This window comes from Orbicella franksi, chromosome 11, assembly GCF_964199315.1.
Source record: "Orbicella franksi chromosome 11, jaOrbFran1.1, whole genome shotgun sequence".
Classification (NCBI taxonomy): Eukaryota; Metazoa; Cnidaria; class Anthozoa; order Scleractinia; family Merulinidae; genus Orbicella; species Orbicella franksi.
The window spans coordinates 16,064,104-16,080,760 of NC_138155.1; the positions used below are offsets into that span (position 1 = coordinate 16,064,104).

Genomic DNA, 16,657 nt, shown 5'->3' on the forward strand with positions numbered 1-16,657 from the left:
ACCACCTGGGAATACGCCGTGTTGTAGACTTTGGACCCATTTTGGACTGGACTCTTCAGAGAAGATTTCCATACGCCTCCACATCATTGATCCTCTGTTTCAAAATGTTGTCTTTTTTTTTTTGGAATTATTTTTCCAGCAAGTTGACAGCATATTAGAAGATTTTCTTGTTTGATTACAGCACTGCAACACTGAGCAGCACACTGGAGGCAATCTCTTGAATGTGGCTTTGATGACTGACCATTGGAGAATCGCCCTTTTGTGATTTGAAGTCTTAGCTGGCTTTGGAATCTCTGGGTTAAGTAGCCGAGACGTAATTGGAAATTCATCACAACAGCAATTAAAGGCCTTCCTTCTAAGAGACTTAAAAGAGAGTCCAAGCAATTGGGCAAGGTTTGAGTTGTTTCTTTCGTCTACGACCACACCACAGGGAACGTACCGGTTCTCGTCCGATCACCGAAGTCAAGTCCTGTTGGGCGGCGTCAGTACCTGGCTGGGTGACCACCTGGGAATACGCCGTGTTGTAGACTTTTGGACCCATTTTGGGACTGGACTCTTCAGAGAAGATTTCCATACGCCTCCACATCATTGATCCCTCTGTTTTCAAAATGTTGTCTTTTTTTTTTTTGGAATTATTTTTCCAGCAAGTTGACAGCATATTAGAAGATTTTCTTGTTTGATTACAGCACTGCAACACTGAGCAGCACACTGGAGGCAATCTCTTGAATGTGGCTTTGATGACTGACCATTGGAGAATCGCCCTTTTGTGATTTGAAGTCTTAGCTGGCTTTGGAATCTCTGGGTTAAGTAGCCGAGACGTAATTGGAAATTCATCACAACAGCAATTAAAGGCCTTCCTTCTAAGAGACTTAAAAGAGAGTCCAAGCAATTGGGCAAGGTTTGAGTTGTTTCTTTCGTCTACGACCACACCACAGGGAACGTACCGGTTCTCGTCCGATCACCGAAGTCAAGTCCTGTTGGGCGGCGTCAGTACCTGGCTGGGTGACCACCTGGGAATACGCCGTGTTGTAGACTTTTGGACCCATTTTGGGACTGGACTCTTCAGAGAAGATTTCCATACGCCTCCACATCATTGATCCCTCTGTTTTCAAAATGTTGTCTTTTTTTTTTTGGAATTATTTTTCCAGCAAGTTGACAGCATATTAGAAGATTTTCTTGTTTGATTACAGCACTGCAACACTGAGCAGCACACTGGAGGCAATCTCTTGAATGTGGCTTTGATGACTGACCATTGGAGAATCGCCCTTTTGTGATTTGAAGTCTTAGCTGGCTTTGGAATCTCTGGGTTAAGTAGCCGAGACGTAATTGGAAATTCATCACAACAGCAATTAAAGGCCTTCCTTCTAAGAGACTTAAAAGAGAGTCCAAGCAATTGGGCAAGGTTTGAGTTGTTTCTTTCGTCTACGACCACACCACAGGGAACGTACCGGTTCTCGTCCGATCACCGAAGTCAAGTCCTGTTGGGCGGCGTCAGTACCTGGCTGGGTGACCACCTGGGAATACGCCGTGTTGTAGACTTTTGGACCCATTTTGGGACTGGACTCTTCAGAGAAGATTTCCATACGCCTCCACATCATTGATCCCTCTGTTTTCAAAATGTTGTCTTTTTTTTTTTGGAATTATTTTTCCAGCAAGTTGACAGCATATTAGAAGATTTTCTTGTTTGATTACAGCACTGCAACACTGAGCAGCACACTGGAGGCAATCTCTTGAATGTGGCTTTGATGACTGACCATTGGAGAATCGCCCTTTTGTGATTTGAAGTCTTAGCTGGCTTTGGAATCTCTGGGTTAAGTAGCCGAGACGTAATTGGAAATTCATCACAACAGCAATTAAAGGCCTTCCTTCTAAGAGACTTAAAAGAGAGTCCAAGCAATTGGGCAAGGTTTGAGTTGTTTCTTTCGTCTACGACCACACCACAGGGAACGTACCGGTTCTCGTCCGATCACCGAAGTCAAGTCCTGTTGGGCGGCGTCAGTACCTGGCTGGGTGACCACCTGGGAATACGCCGTGTTGTAGACTTTTGGACCCATTTTGGGACTGGACTCTTCAGAGAAGATTTCCATACGCCTCCACATCATTGATCCCTCTGTTTTCAAAATGTTGTCTTTTTTTTTTGGAATTATTTTTCCAGCAAGTTGACAGCATATTAGAAGATTTTCTTGTTTGATTACAGCACTGCAACACTGAGCAGCACACTGGAGGCAATCTCTTGAATGTGGCTTTGATGACTGACCATTGGAGAATCGCCCCTTTTGTGATTTGAAGTCTTAGCTGGCTTTGGAATCTCTGGGTTAAGTAGCCGAGACGTAATTGGAAATTCATCACAACAGCAATTAAAAGGCCTTCCTTCTAAGAGACTTAAAAGAGAGTCCAAGCAATTGGGCAAGGTTTGAGTTGTTTCTTTCGTCTACGACCACACCACAGGGAACGTACCGGTTCTCGTCCGATCACCGAAGTCAAGTCCTGTTGGGCGGCGTCAGTACCTGGCTGGGTGACCACCTGGGAATACGCCGTGTTGTAGACTTTTGGACCCATTTTGGGACTGGACTCTTCAGAGAAGATTTCCATACGCCTCCACATCATTGATCCCTCTGTTTTCAAAATGTTGTCTTTTTTTTTTTGGAATTATTTTTCCAGCAAGTTGACAGCATATTAGAAGATTTTCTTGTTTGATTACAGCACTGCAACACTGAGCAGCACACTGGAGGCAATCTCTTGAATGTGGCTTTGATGACTGACCATTGGAGAATCGCCCTTTTGTGATTTGAAGTCTTAGCTGGCTTTGGAATCTCTGGGTTAAGTAGCCGAGACGTAATTGGAAATTCATCACAACAGCAATTAAAGGCCTTCCTTCTAAGAGACTTAAAAGAGAGTCCAAGCAATTGGGCAAGGTTTGAGTTGTTTCTTTCGTCTACGACCACACCACAGGGAACGTACCGGTTCTCGTCCGATCACCGAAGTCAAGTCCTGTTGGGCGGCGTCAGTACCTGGCTGGGTGACCACCTGGGAATACGCCGTGTTGTAGACTTTTGGACCCATTTTGGGACTGGACTCTTCAGAGAAGATTTCCATACGCCTCCACATCATTGATCCCTCTGTTTTCAAAATGTTGTCTTTTTTTTTTTGGAATTATTTTTCCAGCAAGTTGACAGCATATTAGAAGATTTTCTTGTTTGATTACAGCACTGCAACACTGAGCAGCACACTGGAGGCAATCTCTTGAATGTGGCTTTGATGACTGACCATTGGAGAATCGCCCTTTTGTGATTTGAAGTCTTAGCTGGCTTTGGAATCTCTGGGTTAAGTAGCCGAGACGTAATTGGAAATTCATCACAACAGCAATTAAAGGCCTTCCTTCTAAGAGACTTAAAAGAGAGTCCAAGCAATTGGGCAAGGTTTGAGTTGTTTCTTTCGTCTACGACCACACCACAGGGAACGTACCGGTTCTCGTCCGATCACCGAAGTCAAGTCCTGTTGGGCGGCGTCAGTACCTGGCTGGGTGACCACCTGGGAATACGCCGTGTTGTAGACTTTTGGACCCATTTTGGGACTGGACTCTTCAGAGAAGATTTCCATACGCCTCCACATCATTGATCCCTCTGTTTTCAAAATGTTGTCTTTTTTTTTTTGGAATTATTTTTCCAGCAAGTTGACAGCATATTAGAAGATTTTCTTGTTTGATTACAGCACTGCAACACTGAGCAGCACACTGGAGGCAATCTCTTGAATGTGGCTTTGATGACTGACCATTGGAGAATCGCCCTTTTGTGATTTGAAGTCTTAGCTGGCTTTGGAATCTCTGGGTTAAGTAGCCGAGACGTAATTGGAAATTCATCACAACAGCAATTAAAGGCCTTCCTTCTAAGAGACTTAAAAGAGAGTCCAAGCAATTGGGCAAGGTTTGAGTTGTTTCTTTCGTCTACGACCACACCACAGGGAACGTACCGGTTCTCGTCCGATCACCGAAGTCAAGTCCTGTTGGGCGGCGTCAGTACCTGGCTGGGTGACCACCTGGGAATACGCCGTGTTGTAGACTTTTGGACCCATTTTGGGACTGGCTCTTCAGAGAAGATTTCCATACGCCTCCACATCATTGATCCCTCTGTTTTCAAAATGTTGTCTTTTTTTTTTTGGAATTATTTTTCCAGCAAGTTGACAGCATATTAGAAGATTTTCTTGTTTGATTACAGCACTGCAACACTGAGCAGCACACTGGAGGCAATCTCTTGAATGTGGCTTTGATGACTGACCATTGGAGAATCGCCCTTTTGTGATTTGAAGTCTTAGCTGGCTTTGGAATCTCTGGGTTAAGTAGCCGAGACGTAATTGGAAATTCATCACAACAGCAATTAAAGGCCTTCCTTCTAAGAGACTTAAAAGAGAGTCCAAGCAATTGGGCAAGGTTTGAGTTGTTTCTTTCGTCTACGACCACACCACAGGGAACGTACCGGTTCTCGTCCGATCACCGAAGTCAAGTCCTGTTGGGCGGCGTCAGTACCTGGCTGGGTGACCACCTGGGAATACGCCGTGTTGTAGACTTTTGGACCCATTTTGGGACTGGACTCTTCAGAGAAGATTTCCATACGCCTCCACATCATTGATCCCTCTGTTTTCAAAATGTTGTCTTTTTTTTTTTGGAATTATTTTTCCAGCAAGTTGACAGCATATTAGAAGATTTTCTTGTTTGATTACAGCACTGCAACACTGAGCAGCACACTGGAGGCAATCTCTTGAATGTGGCTTTGATGACTGACCATTGGAGAATCGCCCTTTTGTGATTTGAAGTCTTAGCTGGCTTTGGAATCTCTGGGTTAAGTAGCCGAGACGTAATTGGAAATTCATCACAACAGCAATTAAAGGCCTTCCTTCTAAGAGACTTAAAAGAGAGTCCAAGCAATTGGGCAAGGTTTGAGTTGTTTCTTTCGTCTACGACCACACCACAGGGAACGTACCGGTTCTCGTCCGATCACCGAAGTCAAGTCCTGTTGGGCGGCGTCAGTACCTGGCTGGGTGACCACCTGGGAATACGCCGTGTTGTAGACTTTTGGACCCATTTTGGGACTGGACTCTTCAGAGAAGATTTCCATACGCCTCCACATCATTGATCCCTCTGTTTTCAAAATGTTGTCTTTTTTTTTTTGGAATTATTTTTCCAGCAAGTTGACAGCATATTAGAAGATTTTCTTGTTTGATTACAGCACTGCAACACTGAGCAGCACACTGGAGGCAATCTCTTGAATGTGGCTTTGATGACTGACCATTGGAGAATCGCCCTTTTGTGATTTGAAGTCTTAGCTGGCTTTGGAATCTCTGGGTTAAGTAGCCGAGACGTAATTGGAAATTCATCACAACAGCAATTAAAGGCCTTCCTTCTAAGAGACTTAAAAGAGAGTCCAAGCAATTGGGCAAGGTTTGAGTTGTTTCTTTCGTCTACGACCACACCACAGGGAACGTACCGGTTCTCGTCCGATCACCGAAGTCAAGTCCTGTTGGGCGGCGTCAGTACCTGGCTGGGTGACCACCTGGGAATACGCCGTGTTGTAGACTTTTGGACCCATTTTGGGACTGGACTCTTCAGAGAAGATTTCCATACGCCTCCACATCATTGATCCCTCTGTTTTCAAAATGTTGTCTTTTTTTTTTTGGAATTATTTTTCCAGCAAGTTGACAGCATATTAGAAGATTTTCTTGTTTGATTACAGCACTGCAACACTGAGCAGCACACTGGAGGCAATCTCTTGAATGTGGCTTTGATGACTGACCATTGGAGAATCGCCCTTTTGTGATTTGAAGTCTTAGCTGGCTTTGGAATCTCTGGGTTAAGTAGCCGAGACGTAATTGGAAATTCATCACAACAGCAATTAAAGGCCTTCCTTCTAAGAGACTTAAAAGAGAGTCCAAGCAATTGGGCAAGGTTTGAGTTGTTTCTTTCGTCTACGACCACACCACAGGGAACGTACCGGTTCTCGTCCGATCACCGAAGTCAAGTCCTGTTGGGCGGCGTCAGTACCTGGCTGGGTGACCACCTGGGAATACGCCGTGTTGTAGACTTTTGGACCCATTTTGGGACTGGACTCTTCAGAGAAGATTTCCATACGCCTCCACATCATTGATCCCTCTGTTTTCAAAATGTTGTCTTTTTTTTTTTGGAATTATTTTTCCAGCAAGTTGACAGCATATTAGAAGATTTTCTTGTTTGATTACAGCACTGCAACACTGAGCAGCACACTGGAGGCAATCTCTTGAATGTGGCTTTGATGACTGACCATTGGAGAATCGCCCTTTTGTGATTTGAAGTCTTAGCTGGCTTTGGAATCTCTGGGTTAAGTAGCCGAGACGTAATTGGAAATTCATCACAACAGCAATTAAAGGCCTTCCTTCTAAGAGACTTAAAAGAGAGTCCAAGCAATTGGGCAAGGTTTGAGTTGTTTCTTTCGTCTACGACCACACCACAGGGAACGTACCGGTTCTCGTCCGATCACCGAAGTCAAGTCCTGTTGGGCGGCGTCAGTACCTGGCTGGGTGACCACCTGGGAATACGCCGTGTTGTAGACTTTTGGACCCATTTTGGGACTGGACTCTTCAGAGAAGATTTCCATACGCCTCCACATCATTGATCCCTCTGTTTTCAAAATGTTGTCTTTTTTTTTTGGAATTATTTTTCCAGCAAGTTGACAGCATATTAGAAGATTTTCTTGTTTGATTACAGCACTGCAACACTGAGCAGCACACTGGAGGCAATCTCTTGAATGTGGCTTTGATGACTGACCATTGGAGAATCGCCCTTTTGTGATTTGAAGTCTTAGCTGGCTTTGGAATCTCTGGGTTAAGTAGCCGAGACGTAATTGGAAATTCATCACAACAGCAATTAAAGGCCTTCCTTCTAAGAGACTTAAAAGAGAGTCCAAGCAATTGGGCAAGGTTTGAGTTGTTTCTTTCGTCTACGACCACACCACAGGGAACGTACCGGTTCTCGTCCGATCACCGAAGTCAAGTCCTGTTGGGCGGCGTCAGTACCTGGCTGGGTGACCACCTGGGAATACGCCGTGTTGTAGACTTTTGGACCCATTTTGGGACTGGACTCTTCAGAGAAGATTTCCATACGCCTCCACATCATTGATCCCTCTGTTTTCAAAATGTTGTCTTTTTTTTTTTGGAATTATTTTTCCAGCAAGTTGACAGCATATTAGAAGATTTTCTTGTTTGATTACAGCACTGCAACACTGAGCAGCACACTGGAGGCAATCTCTTGAATGTGGCTTTGATGACTGACCATTGGAGAATCGCCCTTTTGTGATTTGAAGTCTTAGCTGGCTTTGGAATCTCTGGGTTAAGTAGCCGAGACGTAATTGGAAATTCATCACAACAGCAATTAAAGGCCTTCCTTCTAAGAGACTTAAAAGAGAGTCCAAGCAATTGGGCAAGGTTTGAGTTGTTTCTTTCGTCTACGACCACACCACAGGGAACGTACCGGTTCTCGTCCGATCACCGAAGTCAAGTCCTGTTGGGCGGCGTCAGTACCTGGCTGGGTGACCACCTGGGAATACGCCGTGTTGTAGACTTTTGGACCCATTTTGGGACTGGACTCTTCAGAGAAGATTTCCATACGCCTCCACATCATTGATCCCTCTGTTTTCAAAATGTTGTCTTTTTTTTTTTGGAATTATTTTTCCAGCAAGTTGACAGCATATTAGAAGATTTTCTTGTTTGATTACAGCACTGCAACACTGAGCAGCACACTGGAGGCAATCTCTTGAATGTGGCTTTGATGACTGACCATTGGAGAATCGCCCTTTTGTGATTTGAAGTCTTAGCTGGCTTTGGAATCTCTGGGTTAAGTAGCCGAGACGTAATTGGAAATTCATCACAACAGCAATTAAAGGCCTTCCTTCTAAGAGACTTAAAAGAGAGTCCAAGCAATTGGGCAAGGTTTGAGTTGTTTCTTTCGTCTACGACCACACCACAGGGAACGTACCGGTTCTCGTCCGATCACCGAAGTCAAGTCCTGTTGGGCGGCGTCAGTACCTGGCTGGGTGACCACCTGGGAATACGCCGTGTTGTAGACTTTTGGACCCATTTTGGGACTGGACTCTTCAGAGAAGATTTCCATACGCCTCCACATCATTGATCCCTCTGTTTTCAAAATGTTGTCTTTTTTTTTTGGAATTATTTTTCCAGCAAGTTGACAGCATATTAGAAGATTTTCTTGTTTGATTACAGCACTGCAACACTGAGCAGCACACTGGAGGCAATCTCTTGAATGTGGCTTTGATGACTGACCATTGGAGAATCGCCCTTTTGTGATTTGAAGTCTTAGCTGGCTTTGGAATCTCTGGGTTAAGTAGCCGAGACGTAATTGGAAATTCATCACAACAGCAATTAAAGGCCTTCCTTCTAAGAGACTTAAAAGAGAGTCCAAGCAATTGGGCAAGGTTTGAGTTGTTTCTTTCGTCTACGACCACACCACAGGGAACGTACCGGTTCTCGTCCGATCACCGAAGTCAAGTCCTGTTGGGCGGCGTCAGTACCTGGCTGGGTGACCACCTGGGAATACGCCGTGTTGTAGACTTTTGGACCCATTTTGGGACTGGACTCTTCAGAGAAGATTTCCATACGCCTCCACATCATTGATCCCTCTGTTTTCAAAATGTTGTCTTTTTTTTTTTGGAATTATTTTTCCAGCAAGTTGACAGCATATTAGAAGATTTTCTTGTTTGATTACAGCACTGCAACACTGAGCAGCACACTGGAGGCAATCTCTTGAATGTGGCTTTGATGACTGACCATTGGAGAATCGCCCTTTTGTGATTTGAAGTCTTAGCTGGCTTTGGAATCTCTGGGTTAAGTAGCCGAGACGTAATTGGAAATTCATCACAACAGCAATTAAAGGCCTTCCTTCTAAGAGACTTAAAAGAGAGTCCAAGCAATTGGGCAAGGTTTGAGTTGTTTCTTTCGTCTACGACCACACCACAGGGAACGTACCGGTTCTCGTCCGATCACCGAAGTCAAGTCCTGTTGGGCGGCGTCAGTACCTGGCTGGGTGACCACCTGGGAATACGCCGTGTTGTAGACTTTTGGACCCATTTTGGGACTGGACTCTTCAGAGAAGATTTCCATACGCCTCCACATCATTGATCCCTCTGTTTTCAAAATGTTGTCTTTTTTTTTTTGGAATTATTTTTCCAGCAAGTTGACAGCATATTAGAAGATTTTCTTGTTTGATTACAGCACTGCAACACTGAGCAGCACACTGGAGGCAATCTCTTGAATGTGGCTTTGATGACTGACCATTGGAGAATCGCCCTTTTGTGATTTGAAGTCTTAGCTGGCTTTGGAATCTCTGGGTTAAGTAGCCGAGACGTAATTGGAAATTCATCACAACAGCAATTAAAGGCCTTCCTTCTAAGAGACTTAAAAGAGAGTCCAAGCAATTGGGCAAGGTTTGAGTTGTTTCTTTCGTCTACGACCACACCACAGGGAACGTACCGGTTCTCGTCCGATCACCGAAGTCAAGTCCTGTTGGGCGGCGTCAGTACCTGGCTGGGTGACCACCTGGGAATACGCCGTGTTGTAGACTTTTGGACCCATTTTGGGACTGGACTCTTCAGAGAAGATTTCCATACGCCTCCACATCATTGATCCCTCTGTTTTCAAAATGTTGTCTTTTTTTTTTTGGAATTATTTTTCCAGCAAGTTGACAGCATATTAGAAGATTTTCTTGTTTGATTACAGCACTGCAACACTGAGCAGCACACTGGAGGCAATCTCTTGAATGTGGCTTTGATGACTGACCATTGGAGAATCGCCCTTTTGTGATTTGAAGTCTTAGCTGGCTTTGGAATCTCTGGGTTAAGTAGCCGAGACGTAATTGGAAATTCATCACAACAGCAATTAAAGGCCTTCCTTCTAAGAGACTTAAAAGAGAGTCCAAGCAATTGGGCAAGGTTTGAGTTGTTTCTTTCGTCTACGACCACACCACAGGGAACGTACCGGTTCTCGTCCGATCACCGAAGTCAAGTCCTGTTGGGCGGCGTCAGTACCTGGCTGGGTGACCACCTGGAATACGCCGTGTTGTAGACTTTTGGACCCATTTTGGGACTGGACTCTTCAGAGAAGATTTCCATACGCCTCCACATCATTGATCCCTCTGTTTTCAAAATGTTGTCTTTTTTTTTTTGGAATTATTTTTTCCAGCAAGTTGACAGCATATTAGAAGATTTTCTTGTTTGATTACAGCACTGCAACACTGAGCAGCACACTGGAGGCAATCTCTTGAATGTGGCTTTGATGACTGACCATTGGAGAATCGCCCTTTTGTGATTTGAAGTCTTAGCTGGCTTTGGAATCTCTGGGTTAAGTAGCCGAGACGTAATTGGAAATTCATCACAACAGCAATTAAAGGCCTTCCTTCTAAGAGACTTAAAAGAGAGTCCAAGCAATTGGGCAAGGTTTGAGTTGTTTCTTTCGTCTACGGACCACACCACAGGGAACGTACCGGTTCTCGTCCGATCACCGAAGTCAAGTCCTGTTGGGCGGCGTCAGTACCTGGCTGGGTGACCACCTGGGAATACGCCGTGTTGTAGACTTTTGGACCCATTTTGGGACTGGACTCTTCAGAGAAGATTTCCATACGCCTCCACATCATTGATCCCTCTGTTTTCAAAATGTTGTCTTTTTTTTTTTGGAATTATTTTTCCAGCAAGTTGACAGCATATTAGAAGATTTTCTTGTTTGATTACAGCACTGCAACACTGAGCAGCACACTGGAGGCAATCTCTTGAATGTGGCTTTGATGACTGACCATTGGAGAATCGCCCTTTTGTGATTTGAAGTCTTAGCTGGCTTTGGAATCTCTGGGTTAAGTAGCCGAGACGTAATTGGAAATTCATCACAACAGCAATTAAAGGCCTTCCTTCTAAGAGACTTAAAAGAGAGTCCAAGCAATTGGGCAAGGTTTGAGTTGTTTCTTTCGTCTACGACCACACCACAGGGAACGTACCGGTTCTCGTCCGATCACCGAAGTCAAGTCCTGTTGGGCGGCGTCAGTACCTGGCTGGGTGACCACCTGGGAATACGCCGTGTTGTAGACTTTTGGACCCATTTTGGGACTGGACTCTTCAGAGAAGATTTCCATACGCCTCCACATCATTGATCCCTCTGTTTTCAAAATGTTGTCTTTTTTTTTTTTGGAATTATTTTTCCAGCAAGTTGACAGCATATTAGAAGATTTTCTTGTTTGATTACAGCACTGCAACACTGAGCAGCACACTGGAGGCAATCTCTTGAATGTGGCTTTGATGACTGACCATTGGAGAATCGCCCTTTTGTGATTTGAAGTCTTAGCTGGCTTTGGAATCTCTGGGTTAAGTAGCCGAGACGTAATTGGAAATTCATCACAACAGCAATTAAAGGCCTTCCTTCTAAGAGACTTAAAAGAGAGTCCAAGCAATTGGGCAAGGTTTGAGTTGTTTCTTTCGTCTACGACCACACCACAGGGAACGTACCGGTTCTCGTCCGATCACCGAAGTCAAGTCCTGTTGGGCGGCGTCAGTACCTGGCTGGGTGACCACCTGGGAATACGCCGTGTTGTAGACTTTTGGACCCATTTTGGGACTGGACTCTTCAGAGAAGATTTCCATACGCCTCCACATCATTGATCCCTCTGTTTTCAAAATGTTGTCTTTTTTTTTTTGGAATTATTTTCCAGCAAGTTGACAGCATATTAGAAGATTTTCTTGTTTGATTACAGCACTGCAACACTGAGCAGCACACTGGAGGCAATCTCTTGAATGTGGCTTTGATGACTGACCATTGGAGAATCGCCCTTTTGTGATTTGAAGTCTTAGCTGGCTTTGGAATCTCTGGGTTAAGTAGCCGAGACGTAATTGGAAATTCATCACAACAGCAATTAAAGGCCTTCCTTCTAAGAGACTTAAAAGAGAGTCCAAGCAATTGGGCAAGGTTTGAGTTGTTTCTTTCGTCTACGACCACACCACAGGGAACGTACCGGTTCTCGTCCGATCACCGAAGTCAAGTCCTGTTGGGCGGCGTCAGTACCTGGCTGGGTGACCACCTGGGAATACGCCGTGTTGTAGACTTTTGGACCCATTTTGGGACTGGACTCTTCAGAGAAGATTTCCATACGCCTCCACATCATTGATCCCTCTGTTTTCAAAATGTTGTCTTTTTTTTTTGGAATTATTTTTCCAGCAAGTTGACAGCATATTAGAAGATTTTCTTGTTTGATTACAGCACTGCAACACTGAGCAGCACACTGGAGGCAATCTCTTGAATGTGGCTTTGATGACTGACCATTGGAGAATCGCCCTTTTGTGATTTGAAGTCTTAGCTGGCTTTGGAATCTCTGGGTTAAGTAGCCGAGACGTAATTGGAAATTCATCACAACAGCAATTAAAGGCCTTCCTTCTAAGAGACTTAAAAGAGAGTCCAAGCAATTGGGCAAGGTTTGAGTTGTTTCTTTCGTCTACGACCACACCACAGGGAACGTACCGGTTCTCGTCCGATCACCGAAGTCAAGTCCTGTTGGGCGGCGTCAGTACCTGGCTGGGTGACCACCTGGGAATACGCCGTGTTGTAGACTTTTGGACCCATTTTGGGACTGGACTCTTCAGAGAAGATTTCCATACGCCTCCACATCATTGATCCCTCTGTTTTCAAAATGTTGTCTTTTTTTTTTGGAATTATTTTTCCAGCAAGTTGACAGCATATTAGAAGATTTTCTTGTTTGATTACAGCACTGCAACACTGAGCAGCACACTGGAGGCAATCTCTTGAATGTGGCTTTGATGACTGACCATTGGAGAATCGCCCTTTTGTGATTTGAAGTCTTAGCTGGCTTTGGAATCTCTGGGTTAAGTAGCCGAGACGTAATTGGAAATTCATCACAACAGCAATTAAAGGCCTTCCTTCTAAGAGACTTAAAAGAGAGTCCAAGCAATTGGGCAAGGTTTGAGTTGTTTCTTTCGTCTACGACCACACCACAGGGAACGTACCGGTTCTCGTCCGATCACCGAAGTCAAGTCCTGTTGGGCGGCGTCAGTACCTGGCTGGGTGACCACCTGGGAATACGCCGTGTTGTAGACTTTTGGACCCATTTTGGGACTGGACTCTTCAGAGAAGATTTCCATACGCCTCCACATCATTGATCCCTCTGTTTTCAAAATGTTGTCTTTTTTTTTTTGGAATTATTTTTCCAGCAAGTTGACAGCATATTAGAAGATTTTCTTGTTTGATTACAGCACTGCAACACTGAGCAGCACACTGGAGGCAATCTCTTGAATGTGGCTTTGATGACTGACCATTGGAGAATCGCCCTTTTGTGATTTGAAGTCTTAGCTGGCTTTGGAATCTCTGGGTTAAGTAGCCGAGACGTAATTGGAAATTCATCACAACAGCAATTAAAGGCCTTCCTTCTAAGAGACTTAAAAGAGAGTCCAAGCAATTGGGCAAGGTTTGAGTTGTTTCTTTCGTCTACGACCACACCACAGGGAACGTACCGGTTCTCGTCCGATCACCGAAGTCAAGTCCTGTTGGGCGGCGTCAGTACCTGGCTGGGTGACCACCTGGGAATACGCCGTGTTGTAGACTTTTGGACCCATTTTGGGACTGGACTCTTCAGAGAAGATTTCCATACGCTCCACATCATTGATCCCTCTGTTTTCAAAATGTTGTCTTTTTTTTTTTGGAATTATTTTTCCAGCAAGTTGACAGCATATTAGAAGATTTTCTTGTTTGATTACAGCACTGCAACACTGAGCAGCACACTGGAGGCAATCTCTTGAATGTGGCTTTGATGACTGACCATTGGAGAATCGCCCTTTTGTGATTTGAAGTCTTAGCTGGCTTTGGAATCTCTGGGTTAAGTAGCCGAGACGTAATTGGAAATTCATCACAACAGCAATTAAAGGCCTTCCTTCTAAGAGACTTAAAAGAGAGTCCAAGCAATTGGGCAAGGTTTGAGTTGTTTCTTTCGTCTACGACCACACCACAGGAACGTACCGGTTCTCGTCCGATCACCGAAGTCAAGTCCTGTTGGGCGGCGTCAGTACCTGGCTGGGTGACCACCTGGGAATACGCCGTGTTGTAGACTTTTGGACCCATTTTGGGACTGGACTCTTCAGAGAAGATTTCCATACGCCTCCACATCATTGATCCCTCTGTTTTCAAAATGTTGTCTTTTTTTTTTTGGAATTATTTTTCCAGCAAGTTGACAGCATATTAGAAGATTTTCTTGTTTGATTACAGCACTGCAACACTGAGCAGCACACTGGAGGCAATCTCTTGAATGTGGCTTTGATGACTGACCATTGGAGAATCGCCCTTTTGTGATTTGAAGTCTTAGCTGGCTTTGGAATCTCTGGGTTAAGTAGCCGAGACGTAATTGGAAATTCATCACAACAGCAATTAAAGGCCTTCCTTCTAAGAGACTTAAAAGAGAGTCCAAGCAATTGGGCAAGGGTTTGAGTTGTTTCTTTCGTCTACGACCACACCACAGGGAACGTACCGGTTCTCGTCCGATCACCGAAGTCAAGTCCTGTTGGGCGGCGTCAGTACCTGGCTGGGTGACCACCTGGGAATACGCCGTGTTGTAGACTTTTGGACCCATTTTGGGACTGGACTCTTCAGAGAAGATTTCCATACGCCTCCACATCATTGATCCCTCTGTTTTCAAAATGTTGTCTTTTTTTTTTTTGGAATTATTTTTCCAGCAAGTTGACAGCATATTAGAAGATTTTCTTGTTTGATTACAGCACTGCAACACTGAGCAGCACACTGGAGGCAATCTCTTGAATGTGGCTTTGATGACTGACCATTGGAGAATCGCCCTTTTGTGATTTGAAGTCTTAGCTGGCTTTGGAATCTCTGGGTTAAGTAGCCGAGACGTAATTGGAAATTCATCACAACAGCAATTAAAGGCCTTCCTTCTAAGAGACTTAAAAGAGAGTCCAAGCAATTGGGCAAGGTTTGAGTTGTTTCTTTCGTCTACGACCACACCACAGGGAACGTACCGGTTCTCGTCCGATCACCGAAGTCAAGTCCTGTTGGGCGGCGTCAGTACCTGGCTGGGTGACCACCTGGGAATACGCCGTGTTGTAGACTTTTGGACCCATTTTGGGACTGGACTCTTCAGAGAAGATTTCCATACGCCTCCACATCATTGATCCCTCTGTTTTCAAAATGTTGTCTTTTTTTTTTTGGAATTATTTTTCCAGCAAGTTGACAGCATATTAGAAGATTTTCTTGTTTGATTACAGCACTGCAACACTGAGCAGCACACTGGAGGCAATCTCTTGAATGTGGCTTTGATGACTGACCATTGGAGAATCGCCCTTTTGTGATTTGAAGTCTTAGCTGGCTTTGGAATCTCTGGGTTAAGTAGCCGAGACGTAATTGGAAATTCATCACAACAGCAATTAAAGGCCTTCCTTCTAAGAGACTTAAAAGAGAGTCCAAGCAATTGGGCAAGGTTTGAGTTGTTTCTTTCGTCTACGACCACACCACAGGGAACGTACCGGTTCTCGTCCGATCACCGAAGTCAAGTCCTGTTGGGCGGCGTCAGTACCTGGCTGGGTGACCACCTGGGAATACGCCGTGTTGTAGACTTTTGGACCCATTTTGGGACTGGACTCTTCAGAGAAGATTTCCATACGCCTCCACATCATTGATCCCTCTGTTTTCAAAATGTTGTCTTTTTTTTTTTGGAATTATTTTTCCAGCAAGTTGACAGCATATTAGAAGATTTTCTTGTTTGATTACAGCACTGCAACACTGAGCAGCACACTGGAGGCAATCTCTTGAATGTGGCTTTGATGACTGACCATTGGAGAATCGCCCTTTTGTGATTTGAAGTCTTAGCTGGCTTTGGAATCTCTGGGTTAAGTAGCCGAGACGTAATTGGAAATTCATCACAACAGCAATTAAAGGCCTTCCTTCTAAGAGACTTAAAAGAGAGTCCAAGCAATTGGGCAAGGTTTGAGTTGTTTCTTTCGTCTACGACCACACCACAGGGAACGTACCGGTTCTCGTCCGATCACCGAAGTCAAGTCCTGTTGGGCGGCGTCAGTACCTGGCTGGGTGACCACCTGGGAATACGCCGTGTTGTAGACTTTTGGACCCATTTTGGGACTGGACTCTTCAGAGAAGATTTCCATACGCCTCCACATCATTGATCCCTCTGTTTCAAAATGTTGTCTTTTTTTTTTTTGGAATATTTTTCCAGCAAGTTGACAGCATATTAGAAGATTTTCTTGTTTGATTACAGCACTGCAACACTGAGCAGCACACTGGAGGCAATCTCTTGAATGTGGCTTTGATGACTGACCATTGGAGAATCGCCCTTTTGTGATTTGAAGTCTTAGCTGGCTTTGAATCTCTGGGTTAAGTAGCCGAGACGTAATTGGAAATTCATCACAACAGCAATTAAAGGCCTTCCTTCTAAGAGACTTAAAAGAGAGTCCAAGCAATTGGGCAAGGTTTGAGTTGTTTCTTTCGTCTACGACCACACCACAGGGAACGTACCGGTTCTCGTCCGATCACCGAAGTCAAGTCCTGTTGGGCGGCGTCAGTACCTGGCTGGGTGACCACCTGGGAATACGCCGTGTTGTAGACTTTT

At 44.7% G+C, this 16,657-nt stretch overlaps 32 non-coding genes and 1 pseudogene across 32 annotated transcripts; all 33 read left to right on the top strand.

The window, feature by feature from the left end:
* Nucleotides 1-411: 411 nt before the first annotated feature.
* Nucleotides 412-530, top strand: LOC145461355 (5S ribosomal RNA). The gene has a single exon (XR_014040495.1). It is a non-coding gene; the product is annotated as a 5S ribosomal RNA (ribosomal RNA).
* A 386-nt stretch (nt 531-916) lies between these two features.
* LOC145461356 (5S ribosomal RNA) lies at nt 917-1,035 on the top strand. Its single transcript, XR_014040496.1, has one exon. It is a non-coding gene; the product is annotated as a 5S ribosomal RNA (ribosomal RNA).
* Nucleotides 1,036-1,420: 385 nt separating this feature from the next.
* LOC145461359 (5S ribosomal RNA) lies at nt 1,421-1,539 on the top strand. Its single transcript, XR_014040498.1, has one exon. It is a non-coding gene; the product is annotated as a 5S ribosomal RNA (ribosomal RNA).
* A 385-nt stretch (nt 1,540-1,924) lies between these two features.
* Nucleotides 1,925-2,043, top strand: LOC145461360 (5S ribosomal RNA). Its single transcript, XR_014040499.1, has one exon. It is a non-coding gene; the product is annotated as a 5S ribosomal RNA (ribosomal RNA).
* Nucleotides 2,044-2,429: 386 nt separating this feature from the next.
* LOC145461361 (5S ribosomal RNA) lies at nt 2,430-2,548 on the top strand. Its single transcript, XR_014040500.1, has one exon. It is a non-coding gene; the product is annotated as a 5S ribosomal RNA (ribosomal RNA).
* A 385-nt stretch (nt 2,549-2,933) lies between these two features.
* On the top strand, nt 2,934-3,052 carry LOC145461362 (5S ribosomal RNA). Its single transcript, XR_014040501.1, has one exon. It is a non-coding gene; the product is annotated as a 5S ribosomal RNA (ribosomal RNA).
* Nucleotides 3,053-3,437: 385 nt separating this feature from the next.
* LOC145461363 (5S ribosomal RNA) lies at nt 3,438-3,556 on the top strand. Its single transcript, XR_014040503.1, has one exon. It is a non-coding gene; the product is annotated as a 5S ribosomal RNA (ribosomal RNA).
* Nucleotides 3,557-3,941: 385 nt separating this feature from the next.
* On the top strand, nt 3,942-4,060 carry LOC145461365 (5S ribosomal RNA). Its single transcript, XR_014040505.1, has one exon. It is a non-coding gene; the product is annotated as a 5S ribosomal RNA (ribosomal RNA).
* A 384-nt stretch (nt 4,061-4,444) lies between these two features.
* On the top strand, nt 4,445-4,563 carry LOC145461366 (5S ribosomal RNA). Its single transcript, XR_014040506.1, has one exon. It is a non-coding gene; the product is annotated as a 5S ribosomal RNA (ribosomal RNA).
* Nucleotides 4,564-4,948: 385 nt separating this feature from the next.
* Nucleotides 4,949-5,067, top strand: LOC145461367 (5S ribosomal RNA). Its single transcript, XR_014040507.1, has one exon. It is a non-coding gene; the product is annotated as a 5S ribosomal RNA (ribosomal RNA).
* Nucleotides 5,068-5,452: 385 nt separating this feature from the next.
* LOC145461368 (5S ribosomal RNA) lies at nt 5,453-5,571 on the top strand. The gene has a single exon (XR_014040508.1). It is a non-coding gene; the product is annotated as a 5S ribosomal RNA (ribosomal RNA).
* A 385-nt stretch (nt 5,572-5,956) lies between these two features.
* On the top strand, nt 5,957-6,075 carry LOC145461369 (5S ribosomal RNA). The gene has a single exon (XR_014040509.1). It is a non-coding gene; the product is annotated as a 5S ribosomal RNA (ribosomal RNA).
* Nucleotides 6,076-6,460: 385 nt separating this feature from the next.
* Nucleotides 6,461-6,579, top strand: LOC145461370 (5S ribosomal RNA). The gene has a single exon (XR_014040510.1). It is a non-coding gene; the product is annotated as a 5S ribosomal RNA (ribosomal RNA).
* A 384-nt stretch (nt 6,580-6,963) lies between these two features.
* On the top strand, nt 6,964-7,082 carry LOC145461371 (5S ribosomal RNA). Its single transcript, XR_014040511.1, has one exon. It is a non-coding gene; the product is annotated as a 5S ribosomal RNA (ribosomal RNA).
* A 385-nt stretch (nt 7,083-7,467) lies between these two features.
* On the top strand, nt 7,468-7,586 carry LOC145461372 (5S ribosomal RNA). The gene has a single exon (XR_014040512.1). It is a non-coding gene; the product is annotated as a 5S ribosomal RNA (ribosomal RNA).
* A 385-nt stretch (nt 7,587-7,971) lies between these two features.
* Nucleotides 7,972-8,090, top strand: LOC145461373 (5S ribosomal RNA). Its single transcript, XR_014040513.1, has one exon. It is a non-coding gene; the product is annotated as a 5S ribosomal RNA (ribosomal RNA).
* A 384-nt stretch (nt 8,091-8,474) lies between these two features.
* Nucleotides 8,475-8,593, top strand: LOC145461375 (5S ribosomal RNA). The gene has a single exon (XR_014040514.1). It is a non-coding gene; the product is annotated as a 5S ribosomal RNA (ribosomal RNA).
* A 385-nt stretch (nt 8,594-8,978) lies between these two features.
* LOC145461377 (5S ribosomal RNA) lies at nt 8,979-9,097 on the top strand. The gene has a single exon (XR_014040516.1). It is a non-coding gene; the product is annotated as a 5S ribosomal RNA (ribosomal RNA).
* A 385-nt stretch (nt 9,098-9,482) lies between these two features.
* LOC145461378 (5S ribosomal RNA) lies at nt 9,483-9,601 on the top strand. The gene has a single exon (XR_014040517.1). It is a non-coding gene; the product is annotated as a 5S ribosomal RNA (ribosomal RNA).
* A 385-nt stretch (nt 9,602-9,986) lies between these two features.
* On the top strand, nt 9,987-10,104 carry LOC145461631 (5S ribosomal RNA; annotated as a pseudogene).
* A 386-nt stretch (nt 10,105-10,490) lies between these two features.
* On the top strand, nt 10,491-10,610 carry LOC145461621 (5S ribosomal RNA). The gene has a single exon (XR_014040748.1). It is a non-coding gene; the product is annotated as a 5S ribosomal RNA (ribosomal RNA).
* Nucleotides 10,611-10,995: 385 nt separating this feature from the next.
* Nucleotides 10,996-11,114, top strand: LOC145461379 (5S ribosomal RNA). The gene has a single exon (XR_014040518.1). It is a non-coding gene; the product is annotated as a 5S ribosomal RNA (ribosomal RNA).
* A 386-nt stretch (nt 11,115-11,500) lies between these two features.
* Nucleotides 11,501-11,619, top strand: LOC145461380 (5S ribosomal RNA). Its single transcript, XR_014040519.1, has one exon. It is a non-coding gene; the product is annotated as a 5S ribosomal RNA (ribosomal RNA).
* A 384-nt stretch (nt 11,620-12,003) lies between these two features.
* On the top strand, nt 12,004-12,122 carry LOC145461381 (5S ribosomal RNA). The gene has a single exon (XR_014040520.1). It is a non-coding gene; the product is annotated as a 5S ribosomal RNA (ribosomal RNA).
* A 384-nt stretch (nt 12,123-12,506) lies between these two features.
* LOC145461382 (5S ribosomal RNA) lies at nt 12,507-12,625 on the top strand. The gene has a single exon (XR_014040521.1). It is a non-coding gene; the product is annotated as a 5S ribosomal RNA (ribosomal RNA).
* A 384-nt stretch (nt 12,626-13,009) lies between these two features.
* Nucleotides 13,010-13,128, top strand: LOC145461383 (5S ribosomal RNA). Its single transcript, XR_014040522.1, has one exon. It is a non-coding gene; the product is annotated as a 5S ribosomal RNA (ribosomal RNA).
* A 385-nt stretch (nt 13,129-13,513) lies between these two features.
* Nucleotides 13,514-13,632, top strand: LOC145461384 (5S ribosomal RNA). Its single transcript, XR_014040523.1, has one exon. It is a non-coding gene; the product is annotated as a 5S ribosomal RNA (ribosomal RNA).
* Nucleotides 13,633-14,016: 384 nt separating this feature from the next.
* On the top strand, nt 14,017-14,134 carry LOC145461615 (5S ribosomal RNA). Its single transcript, XR_014040742.1, has one exon. It is a non-coding gene; the product is annotated as a 5S ribosomal RNA (ribosomal RNA).
* A 386-nt stretch (nt 14,135-14,520) lies between these two features.
* On the top strand, nt 14,521-14,639 carry LOC145461385 (5S ribosomal RNA). The gene has a single exon (XR_014040524.1). It is a non-coding gene; the product is annotated as a 5S ribosomal RNA (ribosomal RNA).
* A 386-nt stretch (nt 14,640-15,025) lies between these two features.
* Nucleotides 15,026-15,144, top strand: LOC145461386 (5S ribosomal RNA). The gene has a single exon (XR_014040525.1). It is a non-coding gene; the product is annotated as a 5S ribosomal RNA (ribosomal RNA).
* A 385-nt stretch (nt 15,145-15,529) lies between these two features.
* LOC145461388 (5S ribosomal RNA) lies at nt 15,530-15,648 on the top strand. The gene has a single exon (XR_014040527.1). It is a non-coding gene; the product is annotated as a 5S ribosomal RNA (ribosomal RNA).
* Nucleotides 15,649-16,033: 385 nt separating this feature from the next.
* Nucleotides 16,034-16,152, top strand: LOC145461389 (5S ribosomal RNA). Its single transcript, XR_014040528.1, has one exon. It is a non-coding gene; the product is annotated as a 5S ribosomal RNA (ribosomal RNA).
* Nucleotides 16,153-16,535: 383 nt separating this feature from the next.
* On the top strand, nt 16,536-16,654 carry LOC145461391 (5S ribosomal RNA). Its single transcript, XR_014040529.1, has one exon. It is a non-coding gene; the product is annotated as a 5S ribosomal RNA (ribosomal RNA).
* Nucleotides 16,655-16,657: the final 3 nt, after the last annotated feature.